The sequence below is a fragment of the Emydura macquarii genome, unplaced genomic scaffold, assembly GCF_026122565.2.
Source record: "Emydura macquarii macquarii isolate MOO-44397 ecotype Brisbane River unplaced genomic scaffold, CSIRO-AGI_Emac_v2 contig_1644, whole genome shotgun sequence".
Lineage (NCBI taxonomy): Eukaryota > Metazoa > Chordata > Testudines > Chelidae > Emydura > Emydura macquarii.
In genome coordinates, this window is record NW_027131781.1 from 19,479,087 (window position 1) to 19,485,086 (window position 6,000).

The 6,000-nt window shown below is 40.0% G+C and overlaps 1 long non-coding RNA gene across 1 annotated transcript in view; it reads right to left on the minus strand.

The window, feature by feature from the left end:
- LOC137158355 (uncharacterized) overlaps positions 1–4,501 on the minus strand; it is a 39,867-nt gene extending 35,366 nt beyond the window's left edge. The window contains exon 1 of the long non-coding RNA XR_010921384.1: positions 4,466–4,501. This is a non-coding gene — a long non-coding RNA (uncharacterized lncRNA). The remainder of the gene's footprint in view (positions 1–4,465) is intronic.
- Between the last annotated feature and the right edge of the window lie 1,499 nt (positions 4,502–6,000).

Sequence of the window (6,000 nt, forward strand, 5' to 3'; positions counted from 1 at the left end):
CTAGTTTGTGTGTTATGAGAAGTATATAACACTTCCTTATTTACTTTCTTCACACCAGTTATGATTTTATAGACCTCTACCATATACTCCCTTAGTCGTCTCTTTTCCAAGATGAAAAGTCCCAGTCTTATTAATCTCTCCTCATATGGAAGTTGTTCCATACCTCTAATCATTTTAGTTATCTTTTCTGTATCTTTTCCAATTCCAAAATAGTCAATATAAACCTAACTGGTTTATTTAATCCCCTACAGCATGTTTCCAGCATGCTTTAGTTAAGGCCTGGAGTTCCGTATAGCTCCCTTTTTTAAACTTCCCATTCACATCTGCATGCATGCTCATTCTCTGGCTATTGGAATGAATCTGATTCACACTTAGCCTGAGTGCTCCTCTACAGGAAGAAAGTGGATATTGTCCTTAGAAGGGGACTTCTTTACATATGAGCCATTGGACACAGCAGAAATATACAAATGAAAACCCATCTGACCTAATCTCCCGGCCCACGCTCCCAAACAGAAATTCTTTTGATTAAAAGAACTGGTTTCTCTGATGTCCTGTTAAAAGCCGGGGAATGGGGCTTAGCAAGACAGGAGATCCAGCAAGCTTTAAAAAACACCTTTATTTTGTGTCTAACATTTTTTTCATGAGAAATGAAAATCAATTCACTATATTAAATAAAATACATTCCTATAGCGCTTTACAATGTATTAGACAAATAGGCTGAATTTTCAAATATCAATTCCTACAACGCAGCCCCAGAACACATGAAAGCTCTTTGGGGCAGGGACTGTCTTTTTGTTCTGTGATTGTAAAGAGCCTACCACAGCAGGGTCCTGGTCCATGATCAGGAGCCCTAGGTGCTATCATAATACAAATATATAAATCAATAATAATGCGTGTGCATCTATCACATCTGCAAACGTATATTTTCTTTTGCTCAGTGAGCAAATGGTGTCATTGAGACGCTAGTGTCTGAAACTTTATTCCAGTGTATTCTCCATCTCTCATCTAATAAAGCTTCTTATCCCATAGCTGTGAACAAGTGTTTGAATGATGGAAGTGACAAACATCAGTGAGCAAAGCCCAAGTCAAGTCACAATTTCTTTTTTAAAAAGTCTCATTTTATAATTGCTGTAATGTTCCCTAGGGCCTGCTCTGTAATGATACTTCTCAAGTGAATGAAGACAAAGCTCAGTACCTCTTCCCAAGAAAGGAATGTTTCTCAACATCATGCACTGTCCCTCTTTAGTGTCCTGTTCTCTTCTATTATTAAAATAGGCCAACTGAGCAATATTTGTTGCAAAGAATATTCTTTTACACAATGGCCTGAGGTTAATGTTTTTATCACTCCCTCTTTTTTTGAAAAAGCATAAAATAATATACTTGCACTTATTCCTTCCTAGCTTTGAAAAGTGGCTCTGATACATGTGTTCCCTCCTACTTTTAAACAACCTTGAGTCTTCCTTCAACTTCATAAAACAGGCATACATAATATATTTTGAGGAATGGAAAGCAGAGTATATGGGCTGGCCTATTGCTATGCTTCTCATTATAACTTTAATGTAGGTGACGGTCACTGTATCATTCCTTGTCATTTTAGTACTCTGCCGCAGAGTAAAATTGACAAATGCCTGTTGCAGCATGCGGAGAGGCAGCGATGTGAAATTGACAAGAAAAAGGTTGGGTATTGCCAACAGGATGAAATTAAGATGAATCCCATCCAACTCAGTGCTGCTGCTTTTATCTGCACAGAAATCAGTAGGGTTCATCAAACCTAGCTAAGTGCATGGGCCGGATTCTCAGAGGGCATAAATCAGCACAGCTCCATTGAATTATCTTAAGGGACACTGCCACAAAAGTGCAAGTTGGACACCTTGGCCTCCTCCCATTTCATCACAGACATTAGCGGAGATCCATCCTGATTTGGTTTCTACTGTTTTTATGAAAGGGGAATGAGAGGAGGAAAGTAAAGAGGTCAGCCCTTCACTTCCTCACCAGTTTCTCTTGTCCCCAACCAAAATACTTCCCTCACTGTAACATCCTTATTTTTCTACTTTGAAAGTATGATCATCCCCTTCGGGGAGCGTAAGAGGTCCTTCAGAAGGGAACTCACTACTGGGAGCCCACCATTTATTTTAGGCAGCAGCTGCCACTGCAGGTCATGCCAGATTGCTGCTTATGCAGGTGCATGATGAGTAGCATGCAAAGGCCAGGGACAGATAACTACTGAACACCAGCCTCACCCAGATCTCCCCCATGGCAACATGATGCACTGCTGCCAAAGCACAAGGAAACTGGACCAAAAAAAAAGATTATCTAAACAAAACAAAAACCCCAAGTTGCATTTTTTTCAGGTTAAAAAGTACTCAGGCTAGACATCATGATGTATATTCATAACAGACTTCATTCTGAGTAGCACTTTGAAAATCTTGAGAAGTGAAAATTACTCAAATAAATTGTTCATGTTCCATTAAACAAGAGCCTGGGAGGTTAATCTTAAAACACTAATTACTTTCTCCTGTGGAAATTGAGGATGGGGTGAAGAAAGGGGAGGGCTACTTCTACAGCAGAATATTTTATATGATCCCCTAATTCCTCGAGAGATAAATGAGGAATTTGAAAAGATTAGCAACTTCCTGTATGCTTCCAATGTGTCTTGGTTTGCAAATTCCAATAAATTAGAAAAGCTAATGCTGAGTTGTAGAAATTCAAACTAAAAGCCATATCCCCTCTGGCCCAAGCCCCTTAGGTCTCCAGAATTCCAACTGATAAGTACAGATGTAAGAGCATTAGTGAGTCACACAGCATTCCTTTCAGATGTTGGTGTGGTGATATTTAACACTGAGGCATGATTCAGAATCCGTGATAGGAGTGACAGGATCAAAAGAAAGACTAGCAAAAATTAGACTAGCATACATTTGAATTGGATTAGGTGAGAAAGCAAAACAAGTCCTTTCTGCAAATATAGGCCATTAACCTCCTTAGTCAAAAATGGCAGAAACACACAGCAGGAGATGAATTGTTCATGAAACAGAAAGTTGGCCAAAATGTGAAAAATTGTAAGACTATATCATACACACTAAATACCAAGTCATTCTGAAAATCAGCGCAAGAAACGAACTCCCATTCCACAGTCAGGTAGCCTTGAAGAAAGAGGGTGCATCACTGAAGATTTATACTGATAAATAGACACTGCTGAGTACTTGTATTATAGAGATTTTGTTCGTTTATGGTACAGATTTGTAAATGGGCTTGGGCAAAGTGAACCCACAATTTTATACTCTCCTGACTTGGTTTTGTAATAAGTTAGAGTCTGCATGTGCGATTAGCTATGTGTGCATAAAAGCCCAATTTCTGTCCACGCGCCAAAGTATTAGTGCACATAAAATCAACACATGGCAAAGTGTGTGCGCACTTCTGCATTCACAGACATTTGTAAATTTGGCCTACAGCACTACTAATCTCTGTAACATTTTATTGTAGGTCTTTGATGTTGTTTCTCTCGTATTTCTGTGTTTGTTCATTATAAAACCAATATACTATCTGAACTTAAAAAAAACCCGATTTTCTTTAGTCTCTGTGTTGTTTGACAGGAGTTTGCAACTAACATTGCTTTTTGCTACCCGTTCTGTCCTTTTCCTTTTGACAAATACTCCCTTTTCTTCCTGTACATTTTCAATTAAACTGAAATTAGGTGGGCTCTTTTTTCTTTTTGTTTTGGCTATTCCCTCAATTGTGTGTCAGCATCACCGAGGCTGTTAGACCAGCTCTGGGAACAAAATTTCTTTGCTTTGTAAATATGGTATGTGAATATAGTCTTAATGAGTTATGCCAGATTGACGTTGCTGAAGCCCTTTCTGGATGGAATCCGTAGAACAGATAAAGCACAGGCAGCAATAATACACTCTCCCCACACTGCCCTCCCAATATAACTCAACCTTGACCTAAAAGGTTCATTTTCTATGGTCCATTGAATTCTTCACCTGTCTGCTAAGAATGCAAGGCCTGGTGTCAGTCATGATGGGGAAAACTGTCTACAGGGAAATTGACTGAGACCACCAATACTCATTTCACTTAGCCCATTCAGTAGCAATCATCTGATAACTTTTAGTCACTGCTGATCTGGAGCTGAATAGGCAACTGCTCCAAATCCCATAACAAATCTACTCCTCTAGTACATTTAGTAATTTCCTTAGGCTCCCTAGTCAAGATGTTCAGAACCAAAATGAATCTTTTAGACCCTATACAAGAATCCTATACAAAGAATTGACTGGATATTTTAAAATTAGTAGTAAGAAAAAAAACACTTGCCACCCCAGTCTTTTTTAAAAGAGTTATTTAGAACCTGGAAAATATACCACATCAGTTCATGACAAGTTAAAGAGTCATCACATGTTATGCACAGCCTATGGGCTATTTTCTGGAACAACAGTAGGGGAAATATATATTAAGGGCTAAGAAGACTTACCAGCTGAAAGCACAGGAGATGCACCAAACAGCAGCCGGCTACATAATGACTTCTCTAGGGTGCCAGCTGCATTTCTCTGCCAAATTTAAAGGGCCAGCTACTGCAAAAGCATGCTGGGAAAGATTTCCTATTGTACATATATGGCCCTAAACTGAGGCATTTCAATCATGATTAGACATTTTTCTAAAAAAGTGCTTCTAGGATCTCCCTCTAGTTTGGAGAACCCAGGGTTTGGTTGAAAGACACCCCACTGTTTTTTGAGCTGGGTGTTTGGAATTGTTAGTTTTCCTGTTTGCCTTTGACATTCTGTTTCTGTGAAAAGAGTTAAGTTGCTTCATGCGCCATCCCAAAAAGCACAGGCTAGGCTGTGACTGGTGCTTGTGTGAGTGCACAATGATTGGATGCCAACACCCTCATAGCTACCACCCCCCCATGCAAGAACCACTCAAAAAATCACAGTCACTATGCCTACGTTGCTCTGTGGGCTGATCTCTCCTAGTTCCTCAGAGCCCTAATTACCCATGAGGGGGCAGAGGAAAGGCAGGAAAAGGATTATTCTCTTCTGCTGCTCAGGGCAGTCATGGAAGGTGAAGCACCCTGCACCATCTTTCCTCTCCTGCCCTACTTCCTGCAAATACAATCCCCCTCAGCAGTCCAGGGATCATGGGAAAATGTGCACTCCCTGAGCGTAATGGAAAGTACTCTCCTTCCTGGGGGTCAGGCACAGTCCTTCCTGGGGTGGATTTGATCCACTCTGCCCTGCCATAGGTCTGTGCTTTCAAGGAATAATCTAAGCTTTAGACACCAAAGCATCACAATTACCAGCTTCATAATTACCAAGTCTAAACAGATGGCAGGGGAAGAGGTGGGGGAAATTAGAACAGGAGGTTAGTCAGGCCAATAGACTCATTTAAGGTAAATATCATGAGCTTGTCCCATGATAGGTTGGGAACACAGTCATACACCAACTCAAACCTGGTCTTCAGGCATTGTTCTTGGTGTTTTGGATTTAAAGGGGAAAATGTTAGGTTGTTTTTGGTTTTTTTAAAAAGACCATTGGCAGCCAAAGTTTGAGAGAAAACTTCTGCACCGTGGAATGGAATTAATGAGGTAGATAACTGCTGTAGCTCCAGCTTTACAGATTCAATTAGCATGAACAAAGATGAAACGAGGAACAAAAGTTACATTACTTTTACATATTTCCCGAGAGCCCAAGAAATCACCATATTCACTCAATTCAACACAGCAAATGACAGCAACAAACAAGGGCCAATCCTCAGCTGGCATAAATCAGCATTGGTCCATTGAGTTACATATATATTTGTATAGTATAATTGTACCTTGACTTCACTGGAGTTGCACCAGTTGAGGAGCTGGTGAAGAGAAAGGGTGAGAACAAATATAAGCCATGTACAAACATGAGAGATAGCCAATCAGGCAATTTCAAGAAAAACAGTTTGCACTGAAAATAATATTGCAAAGACTAGAATTTGGTGGAAAAACTACCAGGGATATTGGCCAAGAATGCATTAAAG